Raw genomic sequence first — 14,208 nt, 5'->3', positions numbered from 1 at the left:
TTGCAAATGCAGGAAGCTCACAGCTACAGCCCTGTTCGGAGCTGTTCTTTTCAAATTTTGTCACATTGTATGCTCACATTCCTCAAGGAAACTGTCAACTAGTTTAATATCTTTCTTCTACATAGACTCAACAGGCTCCAAAGGAAAAAAAAGAAGAAAAAACACTGAAAACTTCCCCTCGTTCTTACTGTGAATTTTGAGAAACACTTCATCATTTCAACATGTCCTTGTTACTTATAAGATAGTTATTTTCCATCCTCATTGACACTCAAATGAATAATTAAGAACCACCCAATCTCCAAACTTGAATAATGAGCTTAAATAGCTACAGAGCCCTGTTTTATTTTCCGTGTTCCACTTGCTCTGCTTTTCCTCCTCAATCGTGTTGTTTAATTTCTCGTCAGCTAAGCACGTCTTCAGACTAACAAAGCAATTTTCCCCCAGAGGGGCCACTTGTGCACTGCAAGCTTCTGTTTACCTGCCTTCATCCTCTGGCACGAAACCACGGATGAACACGGTCGGCGAGCACAAAGATGTTGTGTGTGATATATGAATTAAAGTGAGACGGGCGTTACAATCTAGCACTGTGGAGATGAAAGCCCCACTGTACTCGTGGGGAACTGCTTCTAAGATCCACACAGACACTGAACTCCATAATGTTCAGTACACGAATAGGAGGCAGTAGCTGCAGATAGGCTAGATGTGCCCTCCAGAGTATTTTAAGAAATCTTAAGAGTGACAGAGAGACAGAATCACCCGCTTCCCTTGTTTCCATGGGGCCAGCTGGGGCAATGGCTGCTAGGATGATGTCACACCCAAAGAGCCCTCATCAGGCTTTCTACTGAACAAGAATGGAGAAGGCAGCCAGAGCCTTACTGAGGAGACAGTCAAGACTACTCCTCCCTTTAGTCCCAAAGCTTTCTACCTTCTGAGGGTAAAGCTAAGAAAGGGAGAGTGACCGACGGACAGATATCACATCCCTCTCTTTCCTTTGTGAGCCTTCTTTTCTTCCATGAATTCGGTAGCACAGGACTGGCCTCTTTAGATTCCCATCTCCTACCCCATCCTGGCCTTAGCAAAGCCACACAGGCCTTCTCCAAACATTAAGCTATGACCTTTATTGTCAGGGTATAAGTTTATAGTGTCATTTATCACTTCTGAATGGGAACTGCCATAATTAATATAAACAATATGATATTGATCATGATACAGCCAAGTGCATATCTTAGATTTGTCCAAAGAAAGCATGACCTTAGCTCTGCCATAATAGGACAGCAGGACCGGATGTTTGAACCAGAGATTTGGAGAGGAAAGGAATTGGTTTGGCATTCCTTAACTTTTCACCCATTCTGACAAACGTGTCCTCCCTCAGTCCACAGATCAGACCTACTTGGCTGAGATCTGTAGTGGACTTAAGGGCAAAACAGTGCCACTCTTGGGGCATCATCTATGCATGGAGTCTGGAAATAGGGTGAGTCATCTTCTGGCCTACTGGTTAGAACGTCACGATAGCCACCTAGAAGCAGCTGTTCTAATATGCATGCCATTAAGATGGAGTTCTGAATCCTTTCTCCCTCCATGCAGTTACGGTCTTTCTCTTCCAAGGTCCTAATGCCATTCACAGAAAGGAATTGAGAAACAGCACCAAATAAACTCTCATCTCAACTCCATCTCCACACTAGGCTCCCTAGAAGTCTTAACACCCAGCCAGATACAGCATCTTCTTGTTTTGTCCTGCCATTACTGTAGAGTGACTTATAGTGCTTTTATTCTAAATGAACCACCAAACCATTTTTAAGAAAAATACATTCCTCTTCTGTTTATGTACCCAAAGGGACAGACATTACAATTTACAGTATCATTCTGCTGCCATGCTGTTTAAAAAAATTTCCTAATGAAATTTCCCCCTAAAACCTTCCTGTTTAAATATTTGCAGACCCGTGTACTGATTTGTACACTCTGTCACCTCGCTTCTGAGAGGAGAGCATTTGGAGTGAGCCGTTTTCATTTCCTCATCTCCATTTCCAGCAACATAGCTAACTCTAAAGAGAAAAAGAAGTTAAGAACTAAGAAGCCAACAAATCAAGGATTTGCAAATCAGAGAAGTTCACAGAGAGGTGTTTGGGAGTTTGGAGCAGGGGTTAAGGTGGGCAAAAATAAAATCATCCACAAACTCGATGTTGTTTTCACTGTATTGAGGGAGAAAATGAACATCAGGGTTGCCTGGGAAAAGGGAAGGAATTATTTAATCAAGTAAAATATCCTCTAGAGGAAAAGCTAAAAAATGAGTTCAGGATTGGAAAGGAACATGGGGGAGCATACAGACCCACACACCAGGACTGCTGATAGCACAGACCCCACAGTCCAGCAGAGAAGGCCTGAGGAGACACACTGCATCCATGGCTAGAACTCAGTAGATGCGACAATAGAACACAGTATGAGACAGGCAGGGGAATGACATGAAAGGACAGACTACAGGACCCAGAAATAGACCTATGAAACTATATACCCCTGACTTTTGATAGTGATATAAAGTTATCCGATCAATGAAATGTCATCTTTTCAGAACATACTGCTAGCAAAAAGAATGTTCACAGAACAACAACAAAAAGAAAAAGGTAACTTAAAAAATAAAAACTTTAAGGCAGAGCAGGAAAAAGGGTTACTGGTATGACATGACGTATACTATATTAGAGGACAAATTGTTACTCTGAAGGTAACAAAAATTTAAAGGTTAACCATTTGAAAGCCAAAGTGAAAGATTAAAAAAGACCCACCAACAGGTCCAAGACATTTAGGGAAGGCACGCACCATGACACATTTATCTAAACCAACAGAATGCATGTGACCATGAACAAACACGAGTGTCCAGGTGAAAAGGACTGTCCATGGTTCATGAATCTTAACAGTTCTCTTGTGAGGGGCGAAATGAAGAAGACTCTTACAGGAGCCTTAGTTCCTTTATTTTTTTAAATTTCATTTTAATTTTTAATTCTATATGTATGTAAATGGGTCTGTGCACATACGTGGTCAGACCAGAGGCATGAGAGCCTCTGAAACTGGAGCTTCGAATGGTTGTAGGCCATCCGACATGGGTGCTGGGAACCGAATTAGGACCCTCTAGAGAGGAGGCTTCACTAGTAACTGCTAAGGCATCTCTACAGCTCAGGAAGGCTTCGTAGCAAATAGATGGGAAATGTGTGACGTTTTCTTAGCTTTGCTGCAGAACGTTTCTAAAACTAGTCTCTCTCTCTCCTATATATATATATAGGCAATTTGTTGGCTAGGAAAAACCTGGAGGTGACAAAGAACTAGGAGTTACAAAGAATGCTCAAAAAACGGGCTAAGGACCAGAACAAGAGCCATGTGGCTCAGAGCGACAGGCAAGCCCATGAGAAGGATGCCCCCACACACTGGCATCCATCGGAAGCAGGTAAGTTCAGACACAGTGTGTCTGCCTTGCTTCTAGCGGAATGGCTAAAGCACAGTGGCCCCCCCAAACAAGGACCAGCGAGGATGTGATCAGCCAGGCTGTGCTCATGGGGAGGTGACCCTTCTACACTACCTGGAGGAAGGCGGAGGTCAGGGTTGAAGCTTTTCAGACTTAAGAATGTTCTTAAGCTGTATTGCTTAACTGTGGTCTGGAAATGGAACCCAGGACCCCACTTGCCGTGGTAGGCAAGGGATGTCCAAAGCCTGGCGGTGCGCCCTGAACCACAAAATTCTAAACCCAAAGCATTCTGAAATTGGAATCTGAGCGTCAGCACCTTCAAATGTTTCAGATTCTGGCTGCTCACCCTGAGTAAGGCAGGAAGTAAAATGGGAGGCCACTCCTGCAACCTGTTGGAGAATCCTTCGCAGAATTAAAACATCCATTCAAATTCTGTAGCCTGTGCACTTTAACCACAAGAACAGAAATCCTCGCTGAGAGAACAAACACAGCAACAGTCTGCGTATGAATTCTCACAGCAGCTTCACTGGAGTGCCTGGAATGAGTATCTGGAATTAACCAAGATATCCTGTGATGGGTGAGTCTGTAATCTGGGCTATATGATTCAGCAACATACTTTATACTCCTGCATATTCCAAAAGTATAAAATTTCTGATAGGAAAAAAATTTAGAATCTAAGGAGAAATTAGCAGTTACTATAGGCTAGGAAGTCTAAATAAAAGAAAAGGCAGATATGAATGTAAATGTTATACTAATGGTGTGGGGCCTGTGGGACACGTACATGTGCACGCGTGTTGCTGGGAGAACTGATCCTGTATGTGCCAGTCAAAACACTGAGCTACAAGCCCAGCTCTGTGATGTGACTGTGGTGATACATAGCTAAGGTTTCTCTTGCTGTGGTAACACACTATGACCAAAAGCAACCTGGGGAGGAAAGGGTTATTTCACTCACACTTCTGCATCATCATCCAGCCTAGAGAGAAGTCAAGGCAGGAATGTGGAGGCAGGAACTGAAGCCACTCCCTGACTTGTTTCTTGAGGCTTGCTCACCTGCTCAGGGCCAGCTGCCCAGTTAGTAGCACTGGGCCGTCACTCACTAATCAAGGAAACCTTCCATAGACTTACTTATAGGCCATTTTTAGGAGACCCTTTCTCAGTTGAGGTCCCTTCTTCCCACGGGACTTTTGCTTAGGAAAACTAACCAAAAGCCTAGCCAACAAACCATCTTAGAAGGGTGATGAAAACCCTCAGATCCACACAAACCAGGGCACACAAAACTGGGGAGACGTGAACCTGCTATCAACTGCATCAATTTCAAGGTCCTAGGTGCAGCACTATACTGTCGCTCTGTGTACAGCTTCGGGGACACTGTACTAAGACTGGAGGAATCCCACCATACTATTCCATAAGCCTGCATGGAGATCTGTAGTTATTTCAAAGATTTCCAATTAAAAACCCAAGTGCTTAAAAATGAGTGCTTTCAGTGTGCCTTCCCCATGGTGCTCAATGCAACCTAAGTCTACATGTGAACCTATAATTATTTCAGATTTCCAAGTCAAAAAAAAAGTGCTTAAAAATGAGCATTTTTAATGTGCATTCTCCATAGCGCTCAATGAAATGCCAGCATACAAAACCAACAGAACAATGTCATCCAGTGAAAAGGTGACTACAGGTTTAAACATTTCCGAATTTTTAAAAAAAAAAAAATTAGAAAAAAATTCTCGATTGTTGTCATTTTGGGGGTGCTGGAGATGCTCATTTGCTTTTTAATTTTTTCTTTTCTCAAAAATTTAATCTACTTTTCAAATGCCCTATAGAGGATATATTTTATATTCTGTGGTTACTGAAATCGCTTTGTATCAAATGAGGGAAAGCCATAGTGTATACATTTCACATGAAGTACAATTTCAAAGAATGTAGCTTGGCTGAAGGCTAAAACATTTTCAGTTCAAGTATGTGAGTAGCAATTTAGAAATGACAATTAATCCTTTACATATAAGCAAACGTTGTTTTCCATGCAACTAATAAATCCACCCTATATATTACTATTCTCGTTCCACCAATTCCATCATTTTAATTTTAGCACCAATAATGCCTTCAAATTTTGATCTATAAAGCTAGTATGGTGGTACATGTATGCAGTCTCATTACCAGGGAGGTGAGAACAGACTAATCAAGAATTCAAAGCCAGTTTCAGAATATATAAAGAGTTTACTGCTAGCCCGGGCTGTACAAGACCCTGTCTCGAAACAAAAACAATAAACAAAATTCAAATGGCAAGATCTGGATAAAGCCCTACAAGGAACTCACAGCCCCACATAACTGCAGCCACCTTTCCAGGGTTGGATGATGTCTGTTCCCTTGACACTAGAGCTCCAGAGCTCCCAGGAAAGAGACTCAGCTGGAAAAAAACACAATTCAGTCTGTTTGGAGCTATGCCCCCACCCTCAAAATATTTCCGATTCTTCACAGGCCTCCGCTTCACACCCCACTGCAGCACAGCGCAAAACAAATCTGTCAGTGCAAATATGGCCACGGCGACTTCTCTCCCAATTACGGCGGGAACAAAGTGAACAGCAGAGAAAACACCTCCAAGACGAATGTGCTGCTTGCTGGCTGTGTGCTGTGCTGCCTACAAGGACGACGGAGGTTCCTTGAGTTTTTCCATGGACTCTGGGCTTATGGGACATCTGCCTGACTAAACCATAGGTGGTCACACCAAACTGAAGGCCGCCTTGGCCCACTGCATACAGTGGTCTTTGGGTTCAGGGTACACCATTCCGTGAGGTATTGGGGGTAGATCTTGAGAAAGCAGAGAAAAAGGGTTGTGGTTGTAGCCCAGCTCAGTGGGAATGCCTAGATGGCATGCGTAAGGCCCTATGTTTGATCCACATTACCACAAGAAAACAAAACAAAACAAAGAATTCGATCTCCAAATATAGAGAAGAGGAAGCTTGCTGCAGCAACTTGGAGGCAAAAGGAGGATTTCACAGACGAGGGTCCTGATAAGCCGGCCACAACCGAAGACTGTGCCTGTGAACAAAACCCCAAGATTCTGAGCTGAAAGTCTTCTCATTCCTCAACTGTAAAGGCAAAGTGTGGTTGGTTGTTTAAAAAAAAAAAAAATAAAATCCATTTTTCCTCCAGACAAGTTATTATTAAATGCCTAGGCCATAAGCTTTGGCTCACTCCCTGACTAGCTCATATCTTACTTAACTCATTCTAACTAGTCGGTAACACTTGACTAGTTACCTTTCCTTCAGTGCCAGCCTGCTTCTTTGGCATTTCCTGGGGGCCTCTCTCTAATCTCTGCATCTTTCCCTGCATCTGTCTCTTTCTATTCTCTCACTATTTCCCAGAATCCTCTCTCCTCCTGCCAGTATCCCACCTCCGATTTCCTGCCTCACCTCATTGGCCATTGGCTTTTTTATTGACACTTGATGCTTAGAGGAGATTCTCTCCACACGTGGTTTTTGCCTCCATGTGAGTGCACACATGCATGTGTAGGCCAGAGGACAACCCTGGCTGAATCCCATCAGGAGTCGTCCGTCTAGCTAGCCAGAGAACCCCGGGACTCACTTTAGCACAACATCCCTTGTTTGTTAGTTTACTTTCACTGCTGTGACAAAGACCATGACCCAGTGATTTGGGAAGGAAAGAGTTCGCTTTGTTTACACGTCTTAGTCATATTCCAAAATGAAGGAAAGCATGGAGGAATGCTGATTACTAGCTTGCTCTCCAGCCTGCTTTCTTCCACTCCCAGGACCACCTGCCCCAAAGTGGTAGCATCCAAAGTAAGCAGGGCCCAAACCAGATGAGTCATTAATGAAGAAAATGCCTCACAAACTTGACACAGAGGATCTGATGAAGGCAAATCCTCATCTGATGCTGCCTCTTCCCAGCTGATCCTAGCTTATGTTAAGCTGATGAAAACCAAGCAATCACCATTTACTGCTAGAATTACAAGCATGACCATCACGCCTGGCTTGTTTGTTTGTTTGCTTCTTTAGACATACATTCTGGGGGTTGAACTCAGGTCCTCAGACTTGCAGGGTAAGCATGCTGAAGTATGATTTAAAAATACATGTACTTTACTTTAGGTCATGTGCCACATATGTGCAGGGTGACCACTGAGGTAAGAAGACGTTTTTGGACAATCTGGAACTGGAGTTATGTGTGGTTATGAAAGGCTGCATGAGCTCGAAGAACTGAACCTGGGTTCTCTGCAAGAGCAGCAAGTGCTCTTAACTGCCAAGCCATCTTTCCAATGCCACAAATTATGATTTTTATGATTTTAATATTCTAATACACGAAGAACGTTAATATGTGGATCTTGGGGCCAGCAATATGGCTCAGCGGGTAAAGATGCTTGCTATGCAGCCTCAGGACCTCGATTGGCTCTGTAGCAATCAATTTTATGACTGAGACTCATAATGAGCCCATGCACAGGTTTCTAGAGCCTTTCTGTTTATAACGTGTCTAAGAACAGAAATAATGGCTTCAGCAAATGGCTGGAAACGCATGTTCTCAAGCATTACACGGGAGCTGCTTAATCAGAACAGGCACTGACAAGATCCCCAGGAAGAGCTGGCCCCAAGCACGCATTACACACACTTCAATATGCATCATTCACTACCATCAACTTGGCTTCTTTTATTTCCCATAGACAGTTTAGTCACTACATAATTTTAAGCATTAGGGAAATCAAGAGGATGAATTATCTATTAACTCTACCAGAGGCAAACAAACAGAACTCAAAAATATCTCACAGACTGTGGATAGAAAGCTACAAGACAAGAAAACCATCCACACACGGCCAATTCCACACACTTGTTTGTTTGTTTGTTTGTTTGTTATTTGCATTACTGTAGGCTGTGAAAAACTAGTTAAACTGCAGATGACAGTAGGAGAAATGAAAGACATTTTTATTTGTCAGTTTTGTATCCCAAACCATCCTCATTGGAACAACATGATACGGTATGGCTAAAAATGTGGTATAATAATACAATTTACCAAAAAAGAAAGAAGCACAAAATCCCTCGGAGACCCAGGTACTGGTGTCATGGAGAGAAAACAAACACTCCAAGAATACTTCCACTGAACAGTCTTCTCAATGGGCCAGGAGTCAGCTCCTCTCACAAGGAAACAAGTCTTCACTTTTATCCAAGATTTCACTTTGAACAAATCTGAACCCTTGGCCTTCAGATTCACAGTGAGTATCTTTTCTCCAAAATATACATATACATATACGTACATACATACATACATACATACACACACACACACACACACACACACACAGTGTGTGTGTGTGTGTGTGTGTGTGTGTATTGCAGCAAATAACTGGCCCTATCATAATCTCTGAATTCTACAGAAACAACAAAATTCAGCACATCCTGACACCAGTCCACAGAGGCAATGTCAAAGGGTGTGGTTCACTTGGAGACTCTCACAGCCTAAGCTTCAGCTTGCTGGAGCCTGATCTGTTAGGCACTTTGCAGTACTAAGGCCAACCTTGAACTACTTGCCTTCACACTTGATTTTACTTTTGTGCTATATCCATTTGTTTCTTCTGTCTGCACCAATTATCCACCAAACTTAATTAGCTGCACCTTAACTAACTAGAAGTTCAGTTAAGGAAAACCTTAATTTGATTAACAGGAAAAGAGAATTTCACAAGATGACAGGCTAAGGCCTCCTGCTATTTTACCTACCAAGGCATAGGATGCTTTCCTGTTGCTTTGTCCCACAGCAACTTAACTTCTTCCAGGGCTCATGGTCCAAGCCCCATTCCTGACTGCACAAGGATATTACCTAGGAAGGACATATCCCTTCCCACAAAAGACAGCAGGGGTCCCAGCCCAGCTCTGTCTATCACACAACCTTTCACAGGAGGCAGGCATGAAAATCACATGACCATGACCCACCAATGGGATTTCAACATGATTGGGCAAGCAGAAAAGCCCAACTTCTACTACAGATAGAGGGAGTAAGTGGTGTCTCTTTGCTTCCACAGTTCCCTTCAGAAACAAATGCATACAGAGGGAGGAAACAGATAAACAACAACACCGAAAACAATACAAACTGGGGTTAGAATGTGCCTGGTCCTGGTGAGACATCTGTAGACTTGTAGTTCATGCAGACATGGTTTCTAGGCACAATTTCACTGTTTGGAAAGCCAGGTGCAGCTGGTGCATGGACACCTTCAACAAAAGATTGAACATACATGGGGGATACACTTTTTTTTTTGTGATGGCTCGTGTGAGGAAAAACAAACAAAAAATCCAAAATAAATAAATAACAAGCGTAGGGCAAGGTCTATACAACTTTAACCATTATGAAGATCTGTTTAGGGAATCTGCAATCAAGCTGTTGGCGATGGCATAAGCCTCTGTCTACCTAGCATTTGGGAGATAGAGGCCAGGCAGATCTCTGTGAATTCGGGGTCAGCCTGGTCTATATAGCAAGTTCCAGGGTAGCCAGGACTGTAGCATCAGGATACATGTTTTAAAAGCAAAAACCCTAGTAGTCACAAATCATACGGTGTAGTACTATAACACGAGGATATTCTGATAAATAAACCTCATTTACCAGACCAGCAAAATTCCTGAACTGGTTTTTAGACTGTCTAGAGCAACTGTAACAGTCTGCATGCCAAACCCCTAGGAAAGTCAGGATAAGCATTAACATGCTAAGGGGCTGGGACGTTCTGCATTTTAGAAACCTACTTGTCCTCTTTGACCACATAATTTCCATTCAAACTACTATGCAAATATTCTTAGCAAATAAAACATGACAGAACATTACACTCGGGTGAGCCCTGAACTCCAAGGTCTCCCCGTCTGTCTTAAGAACACTCTTGTTCTACATCTCTGGCTGTGCTGATAAAAATGTAAGAGCTTGGATTTTCAAAATCTATCGGCACGGAAACCTGCTATCCCAGCACATCCCAAGCCAAGGCACCTGCACAAGTCACACTGTGAGCAATGCTTTCCTTGTTCAGCTTCCGGCTGCCATTGCTGTGTTCGCGCACGAGTGCACAGAAGAGATGTGGGTAGCTGCAGTGAAATCACTGTAGAAAGTGCCTAAGCCATTTTCAACTTAATCAACTTCTCAATGGAAGCCAAAATCTAGCCTGATGCAGCCAAACGGCTCTTAACTACTCAGAAGTCGAAACGATGCACTTAGAACAGAGGCATTAAAGTCAGAGTAAATCACTCCCGTCAACACAAATATTGTGTGCACGCTACATGATTAACGGTACTGACACTGCATCAAATGCACATGGGTTACAGGTACATGGGCCTGGCGCTGGAGCAGGGATATTTTGGCTCAATTTGGTTTTGGTTTCTTGATACAAGATCTATGTCTACAGTGCATCTCTCAATCCCCCTGCCTAAGCCCCCTGTATGGTGAGATTACAAGCATGTTTCTTCTCAGGGGAGTCTCTGCCAGCTAATTGCACGGGCTTACTCTAAAGAGCACCTGGTTCCTTATTCTCTCAGGACTCAGTACCTCACAGCTGCCAATGTTGGTGATTCCACGGCACAGAATTTCAGTTAAAAAAAAAAAAATCGCAATTTTGCCCTTTTGAAATTCTATTTGAAGCTTAATTAGCTTTCCAAATAACCAGATTTCTAAATTTCAAGATTAAGGAATATTTAAGTACAATATATGAATGTTTTACCTGCATAGCATATACACATACACATATACATTTATAAATATATGTATGTATAAATGTACATATAAATATGTACACACACACATACACACACGCACGCACGCACGCATGCACGCACCCACATATCATGTACATGCCTGATGGCTTATAAAAGTTGGAAGAGGGCATCAGATTCCCTGGAAATGGAGTTAGGACGGTTGTGAGCTACCATAAGGATGCCTGGAACTGAACCTTGTTTCTCTGCAAAAGCAACAAAGTGTTTTTAAATAAGTCACTGAGTCACCTCTCTAGCCCCTATTTTTTTCCCCCAGCTCGGTGGTTTCCTCTTTATTGATGTGCCTCCTACCTCTCCCACCCAATGCCAATCCCTGCCATCTACCCCCCCAAAAAGAAGGTAGTGAAAGGAAGGGTTTATTGGGATCTGAGCCCAGTGGGCAGTTAGAAAGGGAACAGAAACCAAAACAATCATCCGATGTGACAGAGATCGACAATCCAGAAGTCTAAAGCAGAGTGGGAATGGAGGGTAAACAAGGAGAAAGAGAGAGGTTCAGCGGCTGCATCTACCATTACCCCTTCTGCTCAGAGGGACTGGAGAGACAGCCTCAAACATGAAGTGCAGGTCCTGAAGAAAGGAGATGGTGTTTGAGCCTGAAGGAGGAACTGGATGTCAAGGAAGGAGCGCCACTCTCTTTGTAGAATGGAACCCCCACCTCCGGGACAGCAACTTCACAGACCAGACGCTTTCATCACTGTAGGCAGTGTATAGAAAGAAGTCTTCTTCACGGTGTTCCTGGTACAGCTGACCCATCATGGCAGTGGTGGGTGGAATGACATTGTTGACAAAGAAAAACAAGGCATCTTCAGCACAGAGATGAATTCGCTTCCGGATCAAGAAGTAGAATTGACCAACTGTAAGATCAGAAGGTACCAGGTATTTCTTTTTGTCCAGGTCGCCTATCCAAGCTTTGGGAGCTTTTTCACTATCCCGGGATCCGGTCTGGGTATTTCTTTCGGATTTTCTCGCCCCCAGAGCGACGCTTCTCTCACGGATGCTCTTCTTTGTACACGAGCTTTATTCTCCCGAGAACCGGACTGGACTGAGCCTATTTTATAATCTAAAAACATTTTCAGATGCTTTCCTGGGCTTCACCCAACTGTGTAAAGTATCTAGCAGGGGATGGTTAGAAACCCCCAAGGACCTTATGTCACTTTATTCTAAGATTAATTACTAGTGGTTATCATTTCAGCAAGTTCATTAATGAACTCTGTTTTATCATCTGTAAAATGCAGACTTAGAACACACTATCCCACAATATATATAAAGGCCTAGAATGATTATCAGGGTGCATCAATGTCCAACCAACGGTAAAGATACTGTTTTAATTGTAAGCCCTTTTAAAGGGGAAAAATGTGTTTTGTTGTGTATGTACTGGAGTCTATGTCTGTGTATCACATGCAGGAGCCTGGAGGCCAGAAGAAGCATTAGACCCCTTGTAACTGGAATTACAAATAGTCATGAGCCACCATGTGAGTGGTGGGAACAGAACCCAGGTCCTTCTGCAAGAGCAGTAAGTGCTCTTAACTGCTGAGCCATCTCTCCAGCCCCTCTTAGCCTCGTTTCTATTGATAAAGAGGAGCCATGGTGGTCTTTAACGGGAGTGGAGACCATTGTGGACAAAGCATTCTAACTACATCATAGACAGTGGGGGTGAAGGGGGGGTGCTTTTAGTAGTGAAATCAATCCTTCAGCTGTTACTTTCTTCAAAAGCCAGAACACAAGCCAGTAACAAGCACAGCTACTCTGAAGGAAGTCAATGTCACATCCTGGATCATAGCTCAACATTTCTTTCCTTCCCCATAAGATCCTTTCTGACACGGCTATCTATGAAGACTAAAAACTAAGACTGGATGTATTTCCAAGTCAGTAATTGGAAAACTGATTACGTTCTGATAGAACAATTAATTCTGAAACTACCAGGACCATTAAGGACCAACAGGTTTTTACGGAGCACAGAATAAACCAATTCTCAATGTGCCACTGTGCTCCAGGTCAACAGATTCTTTCATTCATCCGACTTGCTCATTCATTCACGCACTGCTGGCAAATGCTCACTCTGTAACTGGCAGTGATCTAGATCAGGGAGAAACACTGTGCCTGCTGCGGTGAATGGAAAACCCAGGTGGCAGCGGCAGCAGAACAACACGTATGTGAATGACCATAATAATGGACACCTAGTGACAGGCTCTCTTCACTCTTGATGTCACAGCCTGACCTTGACATTCTAGAGCATCCCTGCGTTCCTCATGTCCAATGACCTCATTAATCCTTGCACTTAAGCCTTCCCCCAAATCCATGGCCACTTCTCAAATACTTAGTATGTGCTTCGGGGTGACACTGTCTCTATTCCTCATCTCCCCTTACAGTTTTTGTGTGTTCAGCATTCTTTGGAGCAGATTCTGCCTCTCTCCTCCACCTGCTAGACAGGCAACCAGTTACTGTCACCCTTCTAACACAGCCCATAGTTCCAGCTTTGTATTTTGGGCAAGAGGGTTCAAGCCATGGAGACACTGTTTCTCTGTGTAGCCCTGGCTGTCCTGGAGCTTACCCTGTAGACCAGGCTAGCCTCAAACTCAGAGATCTGCCTGCCTCTGCCTTCCACGTGCTGGGATTAAACCACCAAAGTCCTAATTCCAGCTTTAATCAACCTGCAGTGTAGCCGCCACGTCTTCAAACTCTGACTCTCGACAGGAAATATAAAACAGACAAGGCCCTAAGCACAGCAGCCCCAACTAGGAAGGAAGGAAGCCCTGTGCAGAGAGCAGCTGAATCCATTTTGTTCACTGTCTGCTGTCCAGGGCTCACAATGGGACCTGTGAAAACATAGACTCTAGGAGGATGGGATGGAGGAGATGGGAGGGGAAGAAAAGGCTAACAGACAGGCTATTGGATAGATGGAAGAAAGGGAAGGAGAGAGGTGGGGGAGCAAGGGGGTAGGGGGGAGAGGAAGGAAAGGAACAACATGATAGTAATTTGTTACTAAGGGAGCACACATACATACACACACGGGCATTA

The 14,208-nt window shown here is 43.5% G+C and overlaps 1 protein-coding gene and 1 pseudogene across 9 annotated transcripts in view; both read right to left on the bottom strand.

Annotated features, from left to right (window-relative positions):
• Positions 1-14,208, bottom strand: part of Magi1 (membrane associated guanylate kinase, WW and PDZ domain containing 1) — a 609,660-nt gene that overhangs the window by 308,290 nt on the left and 287,162 nt on the right. The gene's annotated exons all lie outside the window — the stretch shown is intronic.
• Positions 11,729-13,490, bottom strand: LOC116903591 (annotated as a pseudogene).

The sequence above is a fragment of the Rattus rattus genome, chromosome 6, assembly GCF_011064425.1.
Source record: "Rattus rattus isolate New Zealand chromosome 6, Rrattus_CSIRO_v1, whole genome shotgun sequence".
Classification (NCBI taxonomy): Eukaryota; Metazoa; Chordata; class Mammalia; order Rodentia; family Muridae; genus Rattus; species Rattus rattus.
This window is presented reverse-complemented; position numbering and strand designations above follow the sequence as displayed.